The sequence below is a fragment of the Cavia porcellus genome, unplaced genomic scaffold (genome assembly GCF_034190915.1).
Source record: "Cavia porcellus strain 051 isolate PalLab524CR breed Dunkin Hartley unplaced genomic scaffold, mCavPor4.1 scaffold_12, whole genome shotgun sequence".
NCBI classification, from domain to species: domain Eukaryota; kingdom Metazoa; phylum Chordata; class Mammalia; order Rodentia; family Caviidae; genus Cavia; species Cavia porcellus.
Genome location: NW_026947495.1, coordinates 34,321,909 through 34,345,173, shown reverse-complemented (window position 1 = coordinate 34,345,173; position 23,265 = coordinate 34,321,909). Strand labels below are relative to the sequence as shown.

The following is a 23,265-nucleotide window of genomic DNA, read 5'->3' as shown; positions in this document are numbered from 1 at the left end:
TTTGACTTTCAGTCTGTGAGTATTCTTTTGGGTTAGGTTGGTTGTTTGTAGACAGCATATGGTTGGGTTTTGTTTCTTGATCCATTCTATCAGTCTGTTTCTTTTAATTGGTGCATTGAGACCATTTACATTAATGTTTATGACTGTTATATTTTGGTTTATCATTGACATATGATCTTTCTACTGTTGAATCTTTATCTTTCCGTTCTGTTTAATTGTCCGCTTTGCTTAGTGTTTTTTCTCTAACTGTATCTAAACTGTCTTTCAGTATTCTTTGCAGGTTTGGCTTGGTGATCATGAAGTTCTTCAGTTGTTCTTTGTCATGGAAGTATCTTATTTCTCCATCAATTTTGAAGGACAGTTTTGCAGGGTATGTGAGTCTAGGTTGGAAATCATTTTCCTTTAGGATCTGGAATACTTCATCCATGCTCTTGTTGACTTTATTGTTTGTGCTGAGAAGTCTGCTGTGATTCTGATAGGTTTTCCTTTATAGGTGATCTGTCTGACTGCTTTTAATATTCTATTCTTACGTTGAATTTCTGGGATGGTGATTATTGTATATCTGGGTGTTTTTTTTTTTTAAATTTCGGTTATGACTATTTGGAGTTCTATATGCTTCACTGATCCTGATGTCAGTTTCTGTTCTCATATTTGGGAAATTTTCAGCTATTACTTCTCTAAATATCCTCTTGACATCTCTTATGTTGTCCCCTTCTTTTTCATTTATCCCTATCAATGGTATGTTGTTTTTCTTTGCATCATCTTGCTGCTGTTGAGTTGTTATTTACTGATTCTTTGTTATTTTTAAAAGATCTTGCCTTTCCTGTTCACTAGCTGCAATCCTGTCTTCAGGGTCTAAAATTCTATCCTCACTTTCATTGAGGTGGTTTTTACAACTTTCAATGCAATTTTTGATTTCCTGTATATCTCTGTGCATCTGCTTTATGTATTCTGTTTGTTTCTTATATTGTTCATCCAGGGATTCTACATTTTTGTTTAGTTACTCCAATTTTTAAACTGTGTCTTCTTTAGATATGTTCAGCATCTCTTTCATTACTTTTATCATTTCTTCTTTTACCTGGGAGATTATTTCTAGTTTGAATTCCTTTAAAGCTTCCCTGAGTTGCTTCTTTATTTCAGTTGCTATTCTTTCAGATATTTCAGGTGTATGGCATATATTTTCTTCTGTGTACATAGCTGCTAAGGTTCCTTGGGATGATCTGGAGGTTTGAGATTGCATTTTGGTCTTTCGCTTTGTCCTTTGCCTATATTTCTATGCTTCACGTGTTGTTCAAGGCTTACTCAGGGCCATTTGGAAATCCTCTTTTATGCCCTCAGCTCCTGGGACTCTGGCCGCCCATTTCCCTGGATTGAGAGAAGGTCACTCGGGGTGGGAGAGGCTGGCTCAAGATCCGCCTGAGTTGGTCCAGTGCAACAGGAAGCCCTGAAGTACACTTTCCGGGACCAAGTGAGGGTCCCAAATTAGCTAGGCTTGGGGGATGGTGTGGGGTACTCACCACAGGCCACCCAGCCTCTGGGACTGATGGCACTGGCAGGCCCAGATCTCCAGAGTCTGCCAAACCCGGCAGGGAGTGGTGAGACCTGTGCAGGCTGGTACAAGACCCGCCAATCTCGGTATTTTATTCTTTAACTTCAACCCCGGCCATTTGTAACCCTAAAATCCACACCTCCACTTGTAAACTGCTGACTGCACATCTATGTGTTTGGTATATTTCCTTGGATTGGCACATATCTTTGAAAAAGATATTTGTGTATTTGTACTATCTTAAATTCAAACCTTTTTTTATTGGTATATTTTTGTGATACATAATAATTACATCTTGGTGAATTGGTACATATACATAGCACATTTTGATCATTTTTATTCCCTTTTCTCACTGTTACCCTGTTTCTTGCCTTCCCTGGGTCTCCTTCTCATGTCCTCAGTCTGCTTCACTGTTACCTGCAGTGTCTTTTATTTTTGGTTTTCCACTTGACACCGTTTTTAGATTGAACATATTGTGACATGTATCTCTAGCTACTTACCTCTGAACATAGTTTGGTATACATCTAAGTTATTCTGAGAGTGGACATCGGAGTTCTCAAATGCTTAGACAATGCTATGGTAAATACAACTTCAGTGGTCTTATTGTAAGTTTTTTGGCTGTATGTATGTAGGAGTAGGTTTCTGAGTCAACATAGTGACTTACATCAGCATTTTCTCTGGCTAATTTATATCTTTTCAAACAATTTTTGTATCATGCGACCTTTTAGTTAATTTTAGGCAAAATTTTAAAACATTTTATTTTAAGTACACAAAAAATTAGTATTTTATCCATTTTAAATGCAGTTCAGTGGAATAAACTGTATTTACTGTTTTGTAAAACTGTCACTCTCTCTTTATCTATCAAACTTACATTTTTTCCAGCTGAGCTTTGTACTTACTAGACAACTGCTCATTGACTCTCCCCCAACCATGATCAGTATTCTACTTCCTGTCCGAATTTTACTACTCTAGATAGCCGATATAAATGAAACCATACTCTGTTTGTCTTATTGTGACTAGCTTATTTTACTTAGTAAATGACTTCAAGTTTTATCTATGTCATGGCATATATCAGTTTCTTTTTAAAGTAAAATTCCATTGTAGGTACATACACTTTATTTTATTTATTCATTCATCCATCAAGTTGCTTCTATCTTCTGGCATTATGAACAATGGTGTTTTGACTATTGGTGTGCAAAAAATCTTTTTAAGTCCTTGCTTTTAGTTCTTTTGAAATCTGTACTCAAAATTGGGATTACTGAATCATATGTTAATTCTTTTTTTTTTTTGTATTTTTAGTTTTATTAGTACGTGTTAGTACTATATAATCAATTCCTTGTGGGGAGTTGATGCATGTACCTAACACATCTTAATTCTTTTTGGATCCTATTTCTCTCCTCCCTCTCTTGTTTCTTCTCTTTACAAAAGATCTGGCTCCCTGTTTCTTATGTCTTTTTTTTTCTCTTTAATTATGTTTTGGATTTTTCATATAAGGAAAACCATGCCAATATAAGCCTTATATGTATGAATTTATTTCACCTAATATTATGATCTCGAAGTACATCCATTCTTCTACAAATATCTCAGGTTTATTCTTTATGGTAGACTATTACTCTATTGTATAAATATCATATTTTGTTTACCCATTCATCTGGTGGTAGACAAATAGGTTGCTTCAGAGATTAGCTAGTAGGAGTTATACTCCTATGAATGTGTGTATCTGATAATATGCTATCTTTTAACTTTTTTTGTGTAAGATGCCTATAAGGGAAATAGCTGGGTTGAATAGAATTTATGTTTTTAGTTTTTTTGAGGATTCTCCATACTGATTTTTATATGATTGTGCTGTTTCATAAATCCCCACCAACAGTGTAGTGCTTTGCTTTTTCCCCGAAGCCTCTGCAGCATTTGTAATTATTTGATTTCTTCATGGTGGCTGTTTTTTCTGGAGTAAGATAGAAACTCAGTGTTATTGTAATTAGCATTTTTCTAGTGATCAGAGATAATGAGCATGTATTTATTGGCCATTTCTATTCCTGATAAGTGTCTGATCATTTCGGTTGCCCGTTTTTTGACCCGATAATGCTATTTTTATTTGTTTGGGAAGTGCTACACTATTTTCCATATAGCATTTTATTTTCCCACTACCAGTGCACAAGACCTCAAATTTATCCACATCCTCATCCTACTTATTGAGGTAAATTTTAAAAAGAACACTATTGTTGCTGTTATAATAGTAAACATTAAGATCTTACTTGTGTCCAAGTGGTATAAGTTATCATAACAGGTTTCCAACATGTTTATAGATACCACAGCATTAGTAGAGTTCTTCGGAAAACAAAATGGTAAACTGGAATTTTCAGTTGAGGTACAGTATTCAATGAATGTTTCTATCGAAAGCCAATTTTGTGTCCTTTGAATTCCCTTCACTCACACAGAAGATTTTAAAAGAATAAGAGATTTTTGTCAGGTCAATTTTTCTGGAATGTCATTAGAGCCTTGTGTATTTTGCCCAATCTCTCATAAGTTAAGAGTGTCTAAATCTTTTGTTAAACCTAATGGGATGATTTCAACTGGCATATATGGGTCAGGTTCTACCTGCCATTGGGGTAACAAGAAATTGATGATTGACTTAGGCCTAAGAAAACCAAAGTATTTTGTAGTATTATTACTGAGTTTGAGAAGTAATTACACTCCTCTCTGGCCAGACGATATCATTTTAAGGAGATATTCTGCCCCCAAAATTTACTTCAGGGCAAGAGGATTCCAGCAGTAAGAGGCCTTGGAGGTATACTGCTGTGGATCAGAAGCCAAGTAGGAACTAGGAGGGAACTGTTCATTGAGGAAGAGCAGGGCCCAGGGCACAAGATTTGTAACTGAAGGATCATCTATCTTGAAAGAATGTAGGTAAGCTGTCCAAGAGAGCTAAGAATCAACTTCAAACACCTGCCATATATATGTAGCCTTCGGCCATTTTGTTATAAGTAGTGTCAAATAAGAACTGTCCCATATGTGTGACCCATTCTTCTTTCTCTCACCTTGACCATACGGGCTCAGAAAACTCAGGAAGATGGCAAAGAAAAACTTCTTGCTTAGGGGAAGAGGATCCTGTTTGCTTCCTTATTGACAGTGATTGGCTTTGGGTGAGTCTGAGCATAGTGAAAAATACTGATTTAGTGTTAAATGTGTTTTGGAATTTCATTCATTATTTTGGGTCTAGTTTTTGTTTTGAAAAGTTTCAAGTCTCCAGAAATGTTGCAGTAATAATGTAATAATGAACATTCTACACCCTTTATTAGTCATATTTGGGTCTGAGAATATATTATATATATATATATATATATATATACATATATTGTATATATATTTTTTGAATAGGGGAGATGCTGCTAAACCATTTGAAAGTGAAATACTTTATCCTGAAATACATTAGTTCATTCATCTTAAGATTGAAGATATTCCACATAATCACAATTATTATTACTGTTACACTATGGTGCATTAAAGTATGATGTTAATACACTATGATGCATTAAAGTATGATGTTTAAGTCCATGTTTGGATTTTGCAAGTTATCTAAAACCAATTATTTCAAATTACTGATTGAGACTTACCATTTAAAGTGATCATATGATTTTTTGTTACATGAAAGACCAGAAAACTTACGAAGATTGAGTTTTTACTTTGTGGCAGGAATTGGTTTGGTACCAATAGATCAGTAAGAGATAAAAGCTGAGCAAGGCGATTTATACCTTTCATCTTAGTTATTCTGAAGTCTAAGGTAGGAGCATCACAAATTCAAGGCCAGCATTAACCACATAGAAAGACCATGTCTTTAAAAAAAAGGAATGTTAGTATAGCTCAGTGATGAGTATGTGCCTACCTTGCATGAAGCCCTGGGCTTGAGCCCCAGTAGAGTACAAATAATTTCAACATGTCAGTTACAGTTTTAGCAGAGATCACAGGTCCATATGTTTTTGCCTTATTCAAGAATAGATTCATGTAAATACAATTGAAAAAATGATAGTTGTTGAAGCTGGATGATGATGCTTCATTTAACTGCTCCTCCACTGTTGTATATATTTAAAATTTTCATAATAAAAAGATAAAGGATTTTTAAAGTCTTGCATTATCTAGTTTGTGTTTAGAATGTTCATAAGTCACCTAATACATTGTTTCTTAGAATCAGAAGAAATCAATTTACAAAAGTAAAGCACAGTAATAATAATGATTCTAATTTTTAAAAAAATATTTGACATATATAGGGCTTTAAACTAAGTCTTCTGTGCATCAGACAGCGCCAAGATAAATTTTGTTTATTTCATTAAAAACCAGTCATTTTTTGGAGTCCATTAATTGTTCAGAAGGCTTCCCTTTATCTTTTTTTTTAGTTTGTCATTTGTCTCTGTAATGGAAGAGAGATTGAACCCAGAGCTGGCACTAATAATGATGAGGATGACCTGAATGGATAAACAGGTCTGGGTGAAAGTTCATGTTGGACTCAAAATAAGGCCATAGGTTAAGAGAAGTAGAATTGAACATGAGGGATTTTGACATGGCACAGTGCTAAAGTTGTGGCTAAAATTCAAGTCAATCAGGTAGTACAGAATTCTAAATAAGCTGGAAATTCATACTTTTTAAAAAATAAAAATAAAATAGCCCCAAAACATAGGGTACTTCATCTTTATTTTAATTTATATTTTGAAACTTGAAATACTTTAAGTATTAGTTATAGTGATAGATTTAGTATGGTTAGAATTTTTTGTGTACTTTTAATAATTTCATAGAACATTTCCTTACACATAATGCAAAAAGTAACTGTCAAAACAAAACAAAAACAAACAAACAAACAAAAAGACTTGGTGGAAGTCAATAAAGTACTCTAAATGTCTCTGAAGACAGTATATCCATTATTGACTTCTGGTTAAAATTTTTAGTTTTCCTTTTTGGAATAACTTAAAATATTTTGTAATATGAATAATCATGAAAAAAGAATTATACTGATAAATGAGATGATTTTAACTTGGCTTTTGTAAGAGTGAAAATTTATACATCAATTTTAGTGTTTCTTAGTAACACAAAATATCTCTGACTTGGTCTTTTACAGAAACCTTTTCTCGCACATATTTAGAGATATTTGATGTGACCTGATATTTGTCCATTTATCCAGAAGCACTCACTACTTTACCTTATTTAAATGTCTTCCTCTAAGCTTCACATTCATGCATATATTCTTTCAGTTTAATGACTTAAGAGTTTGACTTGAGGATCATGTTTTAGTTGTCAGAATCTTAAAAGAGTCCTGGGAAATAAACTTTTGTGTATTTTGAAGTATTTTCATACTAAAACAAATATAAAATATTGCCTTGGGATCTAGCTATTATGTTTGTTAGTCAATAGGGAGATAGTTTAATCATTTGATAAAGCAATAACTTGACAAAATTTTGGCAGGTTGACTTGTATACAGTTGGATAATAATCTATGAAATGTGAGGTTCATAGGGAATATTGTTTTCATTCAGCAAATAGTCACTGAGCATTTGTGATATCTCGGTCACCATGACAGTTACTGGGAATGCAGTGATAAGTGAAATGTGTGGTCTCTGGTTTCTAGAAAAAAGACACAGTTGTAATGAGGAATCTAATTTGGTCAAGTAAGCAAGGCTTCTCTGAGGAAGTGAGCTTTAGCTACTGAGGAGCATCTGTGGGAGCAGCATATACAAAGGCCATGTGATAGGAGGTGGTAAAGACATGTTGAGGCACGTCAGTGTTCAGTAAGTAAATTCCTGTAAGTTGAGGATTTTTGATAAAATTGGTGTTGAATAATAACTTTATTCTTTGTAGATGCTGAATAAAAAAAAAATAAGAAATCAGAGCTGAGAATGTAGCTCAGTGAGGGAGTGTTTGCCCAGCACGTGTGAAGCTCTGAATTCAATCTCTAGCACTGAAAAAATAAAAACTAAATCAGTAACTATATGAATTTGTGAATGTTTGTGTTGCCTTCTTTTTATTTGATTTTAACGTATCTCTATCTAATAAACCTTGTTTTCAAATACAAGCTTTTATAAGCCCTAGAGTTCATTTTTCTCATTTGATGTTTTAATCCTTCTGATTATCCATTTGCTTGAATGTAACCGGGCCTGGTGTCAGAGCTGTCTTTCTTTCTTGGATGCTTCATTTTCAGATACTGTAGTGAATAGTTTCCTTTTAATGGAATTTAAAATTGTGACTCATTGATGCTAGTTCTTTAAAGCAAAGCTGACCAAGTCCAATTTGTTTTTAGACTGTTTTTAGCTGTTGATGTTTACTGACATAGAGCTACAAGTCTGTTTTTCACAAAGACCTTTTCATTATTCAAAATTTTTAAATATATACAAAAAAAGATATACTAGTATAGTGAAACATTTTTCCTACCTCATTTCTTGTAAACCCATTGCCCAGCTTCCATAATTGTCAACCATTGGCTTTGATTGACAGATAACAAGTACCTTCTTTGCAAAGGGCCTTGAATTGTCCAAACTTTATAAAGTATCCTAGCAGTGGGGCAGAGCCCGGCACTGCGGTCGTGTCAGTCAGCTGCCTCTGGCCCAAAGAGGACTGGTGGGATCTGCTTGGGATGAGCCATGCCCCTGGTTGGAACCCAATAGTCAAGGATGAAATTGTCACGATCCTGTGACATCCACCACAGCACAGCCTAAGTTGCTGAAGGTACTGGCTTGTTGACTGGCTCAGAGGCAAGGGGCTAGCCTGCCTTGTCCCCACCTCAGATAATAGCAAATTGGAGAGGGCAACCCCGGTCAGCACACTTTGGAAAAACCGTAGGTAATACAGAAAGGGCCTGAGACCTCCATGACACACCTGTCTGAAAGAAACCAGAAACATGACAAGAGATAGAAATAAAAAAAGACCTCTAGCCGCTGACCCTGGGAAAATCAGCCCAGGAGAGGTAAATATAGAAGAGAAGCAGTGCAGCAATCATGCAATATCAACGACAACATCAGCACACATAAAGAAATACCTTCATGACCTCATAGATAAACTTAAAACTGAAATTCTAATCCATGTGAGGCAAGATATAAAAAGGTTAATTAAAGAAATGCTAAGCCCCTCCCAAGAAAACACAGATGGAAGAATGGAGGAACCCAGAAAAGGAAGAGAAACCTTTGGTGAAGCAATAAACAAAATCTAGAATACATGAAACAGATCCAGAGAGATTACCAGGAGACTAAAAACTCCATTGAAAGCTGGCAAAATGCCTTGACAGAAACTAAAATTATCCATTCGAAACTTGAAGAGAGATTTATAATGTGTGATCATGAAAGAAAAAAAATCTCTTAAAAATAACAAGGAACCAGGAAGAAACAATTCGAAGACAAGAGGTTCTATAACTTAATAAAAAAGGTGAGCGAAAAAGCAGGAGTAACCACAAATGAATTACGAAGACTATTCACAGAAATAATTAAGGAACATTTTCCAAGCGTAGGAAAAAGAAATGATGTCCAGGTAAATGAGGCATACAGAACCAACCAACTGCAATCAAAACAGATCTACACACAGACATATAATAATCAAGATCACAGAAATCCACCACAAGAACAGAATATTAAAAGCAGCCAGAGAAAAGAAGCAGATCACCTACAAAGGAAAAATCATCTAAATAACGACAGACTTATCAACACAAACTGTCAAATCAAGAACAGCCTGGGGGGCATAGTCCAAGCCCTGAAAGAAAATAACCTGCAACCCAGATTGATGTACCCTGAAAAACTCTCTCTCAAAATTAATGGAGAAATTAGATGTTTCCAAGACAAGGGAGAACTGTGGGAGTTCATGGCCACCAATCCAACCCTACAAAAGATACTGAAGTACATTCCAGAGAGGAAAAAAAATACCAGGATTCTAGCAACAATGGCAGAGAGGCCTCAACGAATGGGGCAGACAGTGGAATGAAGGAGAAAAGTGGACAAATAATAGCAGAAAAAAAGAATAGCAGAGATAAGGTAGAGAAGGTAGGTTACAATCTTTAATATAGATAGCCTTGATACACTAATAAGAAGTACAGGCAGAGTAGATTAGGAGGCAGGATCCATCGAGAAGCTCTGAATAGGAAATATACTCAGCCTCAAAGAGGGTAATAAACTGAAACTCAAAGATGAGAAAATGATGCTCTATCCAGAGAGAAATAGGGACAACTCATCCAGCAGCTGCAGATAGGTTGAAAAGTTATGACACTTTTGTGCAGTGTAGAACTGCACAGCTGGAAGGAAGGAAAACCTTGTGGCTTTAGTAAGTAAAGGAGTACAGCTCAAGATCAAGCTCAGGGGTAAAAAGGTTCAGGAACACTCAGATAGATAGTGGGTTGACTCCCTAATCTAAAAACTAAAGGAGCTAGTGGGACCCAAAATATACAAAGCATCCTGAGAAGGATGCCTAAAAAAGGAAGGCAGAGAACATTGTTAATAGTGTATCAGGATTTAAAAGTCACAGTAGTCTTTATCGCTCTGTTTAGTTTGATTTTATTTTGTTCCTGTCTGTCTGCTCATACTAGATTTGAGGGCACAGACAGCTATCCCCAAAATAGCAGGCTAAACCGCGGTAACTGTCCTTAATTTCCTATTAAGCTGAAGCCCTATATTACGTATGTTGTCTTACTATGACTGATCTTATTTGAAGCTGGTTTGTTAGACTGCTGTTTTGCCTTGAATGATTTTATTCGAATTTGGTATGCTTGATAGTATCAAGTCTAATAGTAGTGGCAACTACTCTGAAGATGACAAGATATAGTAAGATACCCATTCCGGTTTGATTATTAATTGCTTTCGAAGTCTTACAATGTCTCCAAAGTTGCATTTTATTAAAATAACTATGTAATGCTAAAAAAAAAAAAAAAAAAAAAAAAAAAAGGGATCCTAGCACAGTTTTGGGCCTAAGGAACCTCATTCCAATGGAGCAGAAATTAATAAAACCAGCTAAAGTAATGCAGCATAATGTACAGTGATCTAATTTGTAAGAAAACTGGAATTATAAAGACAAAGTACAAGAAAGGCATTTTAGTGCTTAAATTGGAAAATGAGTATACAGATTTGGGCTCTGTGCATATTTCAGAGAGGATTGGAGAAAGCAGGCAAGATAAGCCAAATTTCATCAATCATTAGGAGACCTTTTTAATTTTTTTTTTTATTTTACAGAGAAAAAATAGTAAACAATATACAGAATTTCAAAATGGTAATTGGAGAGTAACAGTGGTTAAGACATTGTACATTATTTTCTTCAGAGTTGTTCAGATTACAAGATGCAAGCATGAAAAATTGAACAACGTATGCACAAACCTTTCTTTTCAGTGAACTAATAGAAATTAGTAGTATAACTATCTTAATTACCTTGCATGTGCATGTATATACATATTTGTATGTATTTATTTTTCCTCTTCCTTTCCTTCTGTTTTCTTTATTCCATCCCAATTTTTTTTCCTTTTGAATTGTTTCTTCCCCTTTTACAGTGTCTGTTATACATTTTGGATCTTATGTACTCTTTCCCCTTCTTATACTAGGGAGACAATATGATGTTTACACAAGTGAGTCTAGGAAATCTTTTAAAATAAAAATTCCATTGATATGTAAAATCTTGTATATGTAAGTACTCCTAAGTAGGTATTTCAGTGGAGAGTTTTAGTTCATCAAAAAGCTTCAATGATAAGTAAGGCCTTTATATAGTCTGTTATAAAAGGTGAAGTAATGGAAGTTGGACTGGTGATTAAAGTGTTTCTTAATGGGTGGGTGTTGTAGTCAGGGGTTATACAAAGAGAACAATTGAGATCAGGACATGGAGTTTATAATATTTTTATAATGGTCACCAGAAGTTAATACAGGAGAATGCAGGAAATCTATCCGCAACACCAAAGACATAGATTATTTAGTCAACAGTCTAAACCCCATGGCAATGTCCCACATGAGTCCAGATAAAAATCCAGAGCTCAGGACAACACCTCCACGAGTCCAACTGGAAGTCCAGAGCCCACAAGAAGGACTCATGTCAAGTCTCTTTTACGGATTTGTGCCAGGAAGACCCAAGGGTCAGTGGTGGAAGCCAGAAAGTCTATACCAGCAGGATGAAGGAGCTGTGCTTGTGGGATGAGGGTTCTACACTGGAGCCAAGAAGTCACACTCAAAGCAAAGAGCGGGACTGTCCTGAAAGGCACCACAGCTGTCCTCAGCAACACGGAGGCTCCGAGCTCCTCCTCCGACAAGCACAGTCAGGTACATGCCAGGAAGCAGCGTGACAAGTTCATCCTGGAGACCAAGCAGCACGTCTTCCCCTCTGGAGCCAGGAAGCAATGCTGGATGTGAAGACCAAAGCTTCTCCAGGAAAACCAACAGCTCAGACAGCAACTCGTAGGAGAACCCACAATGCCTCCTTAACGCCTCAATCCCTCTCAACACCTCTCTTCTTCTCCACCTATTTATCCTGGCAACCCTCCTCAGATGGAGCATCTTCTCTCAATGCCTGCTGATGTAATCCAAGTGGCGTTAAGTTGACCACCAGTTCTCAAACCATAACAGTGGGTCAGAGTCTCTCAGAGGTTAAAAAGCTAAAATGACACCTCTTCGGTCAATATGAATGTAATGTATTCTTTTTATTGTGTGTAGATAGAAAAATACTGATCTGTGCTCATCGTACAGCTAAAATGTAATTTTATGTATGATATATGCATTTAATTACATATTTTAAAATATAATTTAAAACATTTTAATTATTATACTAAGAGAGAGGGCATGGATTTAGTCTCTGGGTAGATGACATATCCAAAGTAAAAACAGTACCTATTACTTTAGACAGCATTAAGGGGCTTACTTAGTTCTATTTGAAACACATGATGTGTAGCATACGGAAGACTTCAGAGTGTTTCGAGTTATGTTAAGATCTATCTTTATTAGTAGAACCTTACCACAGATGAGTCATTATTGTGATCTTATAACCACTGTGATTTGTCCAGCCCAAATTTTGACATTCTTGTACTGTCTTTCAGCCCAGCTACATAAGAGGATAAGTTATGATACATAATGGTTTGATTGTCTTTTGACTCAAAACATTCTAATTTTTATTCTGAAGAAATTGTAGAAGGGAATGAGGAAGTTGCATAGCATTATTTTCAAGTCAGTTTACTATTTTTTATTTTTTCCAAGTTATTTTACTTTTTGACAGAAAGGCTTTCTCTACTAAATTTGAAGAGGAAATTGGCTGTGTTTTTGGATAAGATAGTAGCAAGCTACTAGAAAGCCATGCCGTGCTAGAAATACTGCTGTGGTCATTTTTGAAAAATATAGTCTGCTACAACACTTTCCCTGATAGCCTATTATGTTAGCATACTTTATGTTATGTAATTGAGTGCCAAACTGAGGAATTTTTAAAAGAAATTTATTCTCACAATTCTGGAGATTGTAAAGTCTAATATAAAGTTGTGAACATCTTGGAGAGACAGCCATAAGAAACCATGAAGGCAGGACCAAGAGAGAGCTGATTTTTTTTTTTTTTAATAAGAACCCATTTACTCCCTCTATAATGGCATTAATTCAATTATTGGGGTAAAACCTTTATGGCCTAATTACTACTTAAAGTGCCACTGTTACTATTGTTACAGTGGCAACTAACTTTAACATGAGTGTTAAAAAAGAGCTCCCAAAGTCTCATGTATTTGGATTATGGGAAGGCTGTACTCATCAGTGGGTTCATCCATGAATGTCTTTAGTAGTTGAGTGTGGTATAGGAGGTTGGGCCAGGTTAGAGGTGGGTCACTGGAGGCATGACTGGGAAGAATGTAATTGTTTTGTGCTCCTCTCTTTTGTTTCTGCTTCCTGACTGTTTTGGGTGATCTTCCTTGCCCTTTGTCCATGATGTTTTTGCCTTGAAACCAGTACTGTGAACTGAAACAGAGCCAAAATAAACCTCTCCTCCTTTAAGTTGCAACCGGTGGGGTGTTTTTTCCCAGTGACAAGAAAGTGTCTAAGATAGTGAGTTTTAGAGAAAACATTCAAATTATAGCACCTTTATTCTTACTTTGGCTTCCCAGTGGGTGAAGTCAAAGTGTTCAGTAGTTAAGTGTAGAAAAGAGAAGACACAATAAATAGTTTTATACGATGACTAGATAGCTCCCTCAGTTATATATTCTGGAGCTGTGTTCTTATGGGACAGGGCTATGATGGCAAAACCCAGCTTTTTATACGATGACAGCTATTTTAAAATGTGATATGATGCATTGTACCAATGATCAAGTCTCACTTCTGTCACTTAACTATCAGTGTGACGTCGGGATAAATGTTTTACCCCCTGGGTTTACTTATGTACAAAGTCAGGGTGTTGGTAATTTCCTTGTAGATTTGGTTTATAACATACACAGTCTGTTTCATTTTGCCATAACAAAATATTGAAGATTGGATATTAGTACAGAAAAGAGATTTATTTAGCCCCTAGTTTTGGAGACTCAAATTCCAAGACCTGTTCAGCATCTTGATTAGGGCCTTCAGGCTGTATCACAGTGTAGTCCAAAACATCTTGATGGAAGAACAAGAAGGAGAGGGAGTTCCATAGTGACAAAAGTATCAAGAAACTGACAGGGATAGGTTTGTTCTTTTGTCGTAATTCATTCTTTTAGGAGTGAGTTATGATCTGATCTGATCTACTCCCATGGGACAGCATCCATTCAGACGATTAGAGCTTCCTTGACGTAATTACATTCTATGTAGCCTATATCTTAAAGGTTCTTTAACTTCAGTACTAGCCTAAATGGGTCCACGCTTCTAGCTTATGATCCTTTAAGGGATAAGCTATATCCAAAGCATAGTGGAGATATATGTATATGAGAGAACAGCTGAATGACTGGGAAGTCCTAGGGTATCAGCTGTAATAGGCAATTTGATGAAGACGTATGACTTAGAATGTTAAATTTATTATTCATAATGAAACATTAAGAAACCAATTTGAGATATGTAATTTTAAGATAGGACAAAGATAAGTGCTTGTCCCTTGAGGGAATTAGAACGGACGAAGACCTAAGAAGGAATTCTGGAACAATCTCTATCTTGTAAGGTACATTACCTTTTCTTAGCTACCAAGTGGTTTGAGACCACTTGTGTTAGGTCTTTTTTTTTTTTTTTTTTTTTTTTTTTTTAAAGAGTTTGCATAAGAAAATACCACCAACTTGGTGGCTTAAACAACTGCAATTTATTTTCTCATTGTTCTGGAGTCTGTGCAAAATTAAGGTGACTTTGCTTTCTTCTGAGGCCTCTCTCCTCATTGATACGGCTCTCAATTTAATATATAAGCAAGCAACTGGTTTCTTGTGTGTCCATATTTCCTCTTATAAGGACATCGGTAAAATTGAGCTTAGACCCATCCTAATGGCCTCATTTCAGCTTTGCCACCTCTTTAAAGGCCTTTTCTACAAATAGGAATATTTTGTGGCACAGAAGATTAGGACTTAAGCATGTGAATTTTAGGGAAACACAATTCATTCTTGCACTGAACAGTGATTTCAGTGATTTTGGGGGTACTTAATATATTTATACTATTCTGTAGCATTTTCTGAACTTTATACTGTTGTCTAAGGATGATATACTGTGTGTAATTTTTAACTGTACTGTGGTTGATAGAGCAAATATGGCACTTTCAGTAGCTCTTCTTCTCCTGTGATGGATTATTGAAGTAGGAAGTAGGGTAGGCTTAGAGAGTATGGAGAAAAGGGGAGATCCACTGATCATTTCCCTCTTCCTGTAAACACACTGACCTTCATGTCTTTTCACTCCTTTTTACTTATACTAGTCTGCTGAAGTTATGCAACTTTTTCATGTGCATTTGGTATCCCAAAATTTAAAGCAAAATCACTCATTTATGAATATTTACCTGCATGCAGTATTTAGCTCTGTAAAGGGTAAAAAGAAGTATAAGGTTTAGTTGGTGCTCACACACTAGAGTAACTTAGAGACTTTGGTTCAGATTCTGGCTCTGAATTTGACTTGAGCAGTAATCTTTGGCAGAGTTCTTACTTACTATATGTCATTTCCTTTCGTCGTAAAATGAAGTCAACACCTACTGTGCATTTCTAACTGGGATGTTCAGGGAATAGCAGAAATAATATGTAAAAAGTATAGTATAAAATGCTGTAAACATAATAGGCACTCTGTAAATGGTAACTAAATGGTATCATTATAATAACGGTTATGTAGTTATTTTTGTACTTGAACATCACACTTGACTCTACAGGGCATACTATATTATGATCTAGGTAACACTCTTCAGGAATTGCTTTCCTGGCTCTGTGATGTTTCCATCACATGATAGATAATTTAATTAGCCTTTGCCTGCTGAGCACTGTGGCTATGGCACTCTGTGGAGAAATGTGTAGAAAGAGGCAGAGTTTTGGAGTCAGACAGATCTTGATCTGTCAGTACTCCCATCATTCACTGGCTAATGCACTTTGAGCATGTTGTTTAGTTTTTCTTTCTTCGTTTTTTTCACTTAAAAAATGAAACAAAACAACCTTTAACATCTATCTTGAATGGTTATTGTAGGGATTAAATGAAAATGTATGTGAAGCACTTGGATCAGGTAAGGTTTTGGTAATTTTTGCAATAATTATTGCTTTGCGCCCCCCCCCCCCCAACCCCTTTCACGTTACAGGATTTTAGTATATGTCTTTTTTTTTTTTTTTTTTTTTTTTAAATCAGTACCAGGGATCGAACTCACGACCATGTGCTTGTATTATTTGGAACACATTCATGGTAGGAATTAAGGGTGTGTGTGGGGGGGTGGTAGGTATCCTTATATTGAAGGTTATTCCTTATTTTAACTATTAGATCAGTCTGTTCAAAAGAAATATTTAAATAGATCATATTAATAACAAGAAAAGATAATGCATGACTTCTCACATTTTATGCTGTTAATAGATTCATCAGAATCATAAATGTATCTTTATAGTTAATATGGGCATTTTAAAGTTTTATAATATCAAAAAGTAGAATTGAAGTTTTAGTACAGCTTCTTAATGTTCTAAAGTGCTGTACATCTTTGTTTTGTACACAGAGATATATACATACATATAATGTAGATTTGTACTTGCTTAAACCTTAAAGTTTGCATTTATAACAGTTATTGTGATATAGTTTGCTTTGTGAAAACCTAAACAACCTGATACTCTATCACTAAAACTGTCTCACAGGTATGATTCAGATAGTTTTATTAGCAACATATGGGGTATGAATGAGCCACAGAGGGGAGTGTAGAGTGTGAGGGCACTGGTCTGTCTCTTCTGGCATGTAATTATATCAGCCCTTGTGCATAGTGTTATTCGTTGCTACCTAGGGAGTATAGAAAAATAATATCTAATGTACTGAAACAAACTAGAATAAATTGCAGTTATTAAGTTGATAGAGAGTTATATTTTCTACACCTAAATATTGGTTGAAATTTAATGTTTTATTCGGTCTTCCAAATTAAAGTTTAGGTTTTCAGTATTTCAGTATTTGGATCAAATTTATATAGGAAACACATAGCTGAGTTTCATAGATGCAGAAGATATTTGTTTTGCTTTCCCTGGTGTGATAATATATGTTCTGTTTGATTTAGTTTTACTAAGTATTTATTAGTTTTTATTTAGAGTTATTTGTAGTGTTTAAATGATTACAGTCTGCTAATTACTAGTTACTACACAGAGAGCAGTATCAGACAATCACATATAGATGATGTTGAGGCAATGATAGAAATGATAGACATACATTTTGGTCAAATGGTTACCTCTGGAATAGAAAGGATGGGAAATAGGATCAGGGAGAGATTTCCAAGAGCTTCAAGTGTAATTTTTTTTCTCTATCAGCTGCAATCTATTTATTGATTGCCAAGCACTTTTAAACTAGAAATTCAAGTTGACGCAAATGTAGTGTAGTAGTTTGTTTCATCTACTGTTATTACCTGGCTTACTCATATAATTTCTTAAGAAGAGGGGGTAAATTGCCAAAGATGAGGACCTGAGGGAGGAGGTTTTTAAAGATGGCACTCTTGAAAGAGTACTATAAAAGGAGGCACCGAAATACTTTTCACTCAGGCCTTCTCATTGTTTCATGCTAAATGTACAGATTTATATTGTGTATTCTGAAAAACCTACATTTTGGACGGGGGTAGGTGGTAGTTTTGATTAAACTAAGGACCTCCTGCGTGCTGGGGATGCATTCTCCTATTCAGTTACATTCTAGACTTTTACTACTTTTGTTTTGAGATAGGGTCTCCCTGCATTGACCAGGCTGTTTTCAAAGTTACATTTCTTCTGCTTTAATCTTCTTTGTGACCAGTATTATAGGCAATGCCAAGCTACTTAAACTTTAGAGGTAACTTTTCAGTCTTTATGTAGGCAAATTACTGAGAGGTAAAATTACTCTAGATTTGAATTTAGCTTTAAGATTGTTCTCTGGGGCTCAGGGTTCTAAAATGGATAATTGAACTGTTTAATCTCCAAATGGCTAATCTGGTTCCTTCTGTGTGCTGGTAAAATAATATTGGTTAGCCAAGCTGTTCAATATTTAGTTTGTAGTGGTTAAGAAGCAGCATGGATTATGTATTTGTTTCTAGAGTATGAGCAAATAGGGTTACACTTCACATGCTTTTTAAAATTCATGTGACTACTATTATGTTTTGTGACCTGATAATTTTATCTAATAACTGTTTACAGAGTACATAAAACTTCTACTTGAAAATGTAAAGAAAATCTTTATACTCAACCTTTCTATCCAAATCAAGTTAAAGGCTGAACTATTTGTTTGAAAATGTATAGTTTGGTAGTTCTGTTCTATTTGGGAAAAATTAAGAAATGTGATTGTATAATGGGGTGATTTCAGACATACAGAAGGGAAAATGTCGAGTGTTTACAATCAGATAGTGTTACCTCTGTTAAATGTATACATAAATAGTAATTTTATTAATCTTCTATTTCCTATCAGATTTTTATAAATATATTTTATCTGATTTGAATTTAATTGCTAATATCTTTTCTTGGGTAGTTCACTTTTATAAATGGGGAAGAAGTCTTCATTAGATTATCAGGATTTTACTATACCAACGTTTGCAACTAAGTGTATTCACTAAAGTTTGGAGAATGATTGAAATATAGCAGTAATATACCACATGTGGGCATATTCTCAGAAGAACTGAAAACATCATACCACAGTGATATATGTGCACCCATGTTTATAGCAGCACAATTTGTAATAGCCCAATCCTGGAAACAACCTAAGTGTCCATCAACTTAGGAATGGATAAAAAAGATGTGGTATTTTTATACAATGGAGTAGTACTCAGCTATAAAGAATGATCACATTGAGATATTTATAAATAAATGAACGCAACTTGAGGCAATATTCATAAGTGAAGTAAATCAAACTCACATGTGTAAATGCTGTATAGACTCCTTAGTATAAGAAATGGTAAGATTACATAAGATTTTATGGTAATCATGGTTTCCCATTATATTGCTTTGAAGTCTTGTAATATTTTCATTCATTGGTTGGAATAATTTTATTCTGTTTTGTTTGATTTTATTATGTGTGATGGTATAAACAGCTACTTTGAAGAAAACAAGACATTATGGCAGCCGTTGCTGATTTAATATCATCTGGGTTTGAAGTCCTACCATGCTTTTATTCTTCTGTTTTCATTGGTTCTACCATATTGTGTCTTATTGGATTTTAGTGTGTGTGATAGTATAAACAGTTTTTTTAAGGAAAATGAGATATTATAATAGTCATTGTTCATTGTTGGTTATTTGGTTTTGAATGTCCTGTATTACCTTCATTCTCTTGAATGGTTATACTATTTTGTTATGTTTGATACTGTTGTGTGTGAAGGTATGCTCAATTATTTCAAAGAAAAGACACATTACGGTAGCTAGTTGATATCCAGTTGTCTTGTTGTGAAGTGCTGTGTTGCTTGCATTGTTTTGTTCTGATTCACTTTTTTCTGTTCTCTTTTGTTTTATTTTCTTTAAAATAAAAAAGTAGTAATATAATATTAAAAATCTGTTACATATAAACAGTATATGGGTTAATTAAATAATCATCTGTATTATGATTAATGGATTTTTTCTTCATATTTGAATAGCACTGTATATATGCATATAGTTGTAATGCTCTGCAAGTATTATTTATATTTCTTACATATGCTCTTCATTTTATCAGTGCAACACTTATGAAAGTAGATGGGATAGGTGAGATTTCACTTTGCTAAATGAAGACCTTGAGTAGCTCATTAGTCAGATGGTTTTTTTTACAGAAGAGTTGGACTAAAGTCTGGCCATCTTATTTCTGATTCAGTGGCTTTAAGGTCAGGGAAATTTGGCTTTTTCTGTTCCATAGTATGTGTTCTTTGGTCATTTTGCTTTCCAATTTTCAAAAAGAAACAAAAGAAGCTTTATAGAGTCTGTATGTTGAAATTGGTACTTGTGTAGAATTGGGAGTAAGAATGATAAAACGGCTCAAATTACTTTTGTTTTGTTTTGTTTTGTTTTTTTTGAAAATCTCTAATGCAGTTTATTTAAACTTTTTTTTATTACTACATGTTTACAGTACATAGTGTTTCCTTGTGGGGAGTAAATAAAAAACATATTTTATTCTTTTTTAAAATCTCCTTCCCCTCCCTCCATTACTTGATTCCTTTCATTTGAGAAAGTTGTCTTCTTACTTCCTAAATTACCTGTCTTCTGTTTTAGTTTTCATTTATATTTTGAGTTTCTCATGTAAAGAGAAACCATGTGACATTTAAATCTGTGTGTCTGATTTATTTCACTTAGCTTCACTTTGTATTTATTAACATGTTTTATGATTCCAAAAAAAGTTAAGGTTGGATATAACCCATGTTTGTAAAATTAGGTGATTGACATTTAAGCAGAATCTGTTTCCTACCTTCTTTTCTCGCACTTTTTAAAAAGACATTATCAGTGACTTTATTACTATCTTTTATAGTTCTGGTGGCTGATGGGACTCAGTTATTTTCCGTTGGGTTATTTCTTATAGTTGTGGTCAGACAGTGTCTCAGGCCAGAGTCACCTCAAGGCTTTTAGGCTTACGTGCCTTGTTGATGTTGGCATTCTGTTGGGATCCTGAATTAGTGCCATCAGCTGGAACATCTTCATATGGTTTCTTTGTGTAGCCTGGGTTTCTTCAGCTTGGCTACTAGATTCCAAGAATGAACATTGGAAGGCAATAGAGTGAATGGCATTGCACAGGCTAGTCTTGGAAATCACATAGCACCACTCTCATTGTATTCTTGTGGTTAAGACAGTCACAGCAGTCCATTCAATTGAACTGAGAAAAGGGATATACACCTTCTTCAATGAGAGGAGCATCTTTGTCACTTCTAGAAGAGAATGCAGGACGTTGTACTTGATTGTGGCCATATCTGGAAACCATAATCCATCTTCTACTTACAATAAGTCGTGTTTCTCCCACATTAAAAGTACTTTCAGTCCTTCCTCCAAGTCATGTTATGTAATGATATCACCTTAACTATAGAGCAGAGTTTCTTCTAGGTGTAGAAGTTCTTTTCTTTTGAAAGCCTGCTTCAGGTTAGATACTGGAAGCTTTAAGATACTTAAGAAATTTTACTCAGCCATTGTGAGTTTTAGAATCAATTTTATATTGATGTTTTGGGAATTTATACTTCAAATTGAATTAAAATAACTTACTTAAATCAAATATTGATTAGTGAGAATTACATATGAAACCACAAAAAAGACATTTGTATGTCTTACCAAGATATACATAAGCATGAAGAAATGAAGGCCATTGGAAAGTGGCCATTGGGAAAAATGTTTATTTATTAAATATAACATAAAGACACTATTCTTTATGGTAATCTAGAATTCCATTTGCTCATCCACATGTACTGTACTCAATTTAAGCTTTCATAACAAATACAATATCAACTGGGTGATTTAAACAATTGGTTACAATTCTGAATGCCAGGAAGTCCAAGGCCAACGTGATGGGAGATCTCTTTTCTGTTAAGGGGACTTTTTGGTTTGAGACTTTCATTTTTTTCTATTCTCACACAATAGAAAGAAAAGAAGCAAGGTTTCCTGGGCCTCCTTTATAAAAGCATTAATCTCATTGGTAAGGGCTCTTTTCTCAGGTTCTAAATTGTGTCCCAATATTAGGCATTAGGCTTCATCTCATGAATTTTGAGGCATAAAAGCATTCTGTCCATAGCACTGCAATAGTTAGTAGATAATAACAGTATTTATTTATTTATTTATCTTTTTGAGACATGGTCTTGCTGTGTAGTTCAGGCTGGCCTTGAGTTCACTTTGTAGCCCAGGCTGGTATGGAATTTGCAATGATCCTCTTGCCTCAGCCTTGCTAGTTGAATACTGGGTTACAGGCATGTGCTACCACTCCTGATTATAATAGTTACTCATATGCCTTTATTTACAGTTTGGATTCTTGGAATCAAAAGGTTAGATCACTGTTAGGACTAAGTTACCTCTTTTTGTGTTTTAGTTGCACCAGAATTTAATATCCGTGTATTATATATATATCTTTATGGAGGTTTTGAAAAAACCAAAGTCCTGTATCTCCTGTGGAAGTGTTAAAAATTCTAAGAAACTTTCTTGAGATGAAGTCTGTCTCCTCGTCAGTTATTAAATGTGCTTTTCTTTTACCTGTGAATTTTACCTTCAGTTTCCTAGCAAATGCTTTTTCATATTAGGATCATAGAATTATGATTTACTCCTTGCAATCTGACTGATCATATCTCTGTACTAGAACTGCACTTTTGAAGGTCAGTGGTGACTACATTCTAGCCAAATGTTGATTTTTTTTCCCCTCAGTTATCAATCTGCTTGACATGCTAATGCCACATGACCTTGACTTTTCGGTTACACGGAAAAGTTTTCTTTGAACTCTATGCCCACTCTTCTTCCTGTAATACCTGTCTCTTAGGTATTAAGGTGGGTTTTATCCTTTTCCTTAGCTAGGCATTTACTTATTATTTTGAATTTTCTAACTTCAGTTCTTGCTTTGCATTTGAATCTTAGCTCATCATTTCTGATAAATTTCATCTTGATGAATATTGCTGTTAATTCTCAGATCCTCACTTATTTAGTGCCTCTTATGGTGTGTCTCTTACCTCCTAGTGTCTTTAATATTCTTCATTCATTCTTGAAATTTGCCCATGGTAATTATCTCCTTCGTGTGTCTCAAAGTACTTTATAGTTTATTTTCAGTATAGACAGTATTTTATATTATTATTGAATGAATATAATAGTACAAAACATATGTGAAAAAGAAAAGAATTGATTTATTTTCATAGTTTATAGGTCAGGAATAGCTTCTAGGAGAAGAAATGACTTCTCTGAGTTAAGGTTTAAGATTTAGGATTAGGCATCCCTAAAGCTGAGTGCAGTGTGATTTTTGAGACTGTGCAGTGCCTGTGCCTCAAACAGATAACTATTGTGATTTTTTTTGTTGTAAAGACTTTCAAAATTCCATCCTTTCCTTTAATTTACTTTGTTTACATTGCTATATTAATGTTCATTAAGTCAGCCATAGCAGATGGGCACTATGGTAGTAGTACTATAGATGGGTACAATGTCTCAGATACTGTACTACATACCATTTAATGGTCCCCAAATTACTATACAAGGTACACACTGCTATACCTGTAGGCAAGGAAATTTTTACAAAC

General features: G+C 34.9%; 1 protein-coding gene across 14 annotated transcripts in view; it reads left to right on the top strand.

Annotated features, from left to right (window-relative positions):
* Gtdc1 (glycosyltransferase like domain containing 1) overlaps positions 1–23,265 on the top strand; it is a 472,440-nt gene that overhangs the window by 32,797 nt on the left and 416,378 nt on the right. Inside the window, exon 1 of one of the 14 annotated variants that reach the window (XM_063259036.1) lies at positions 3,810–4,689. The exons of the other annotated variants lie outside the window; for them this stretch is intronic. The gene's annotated coding sequence lies outside the window, so the exon portion shown is untranslated. Of the gene's footprint in view, positions 1–3,809; positions 4,690–23,265 lie in introns of those variants that run through there. 14 annotated transcript variants of the gene reach the window in all.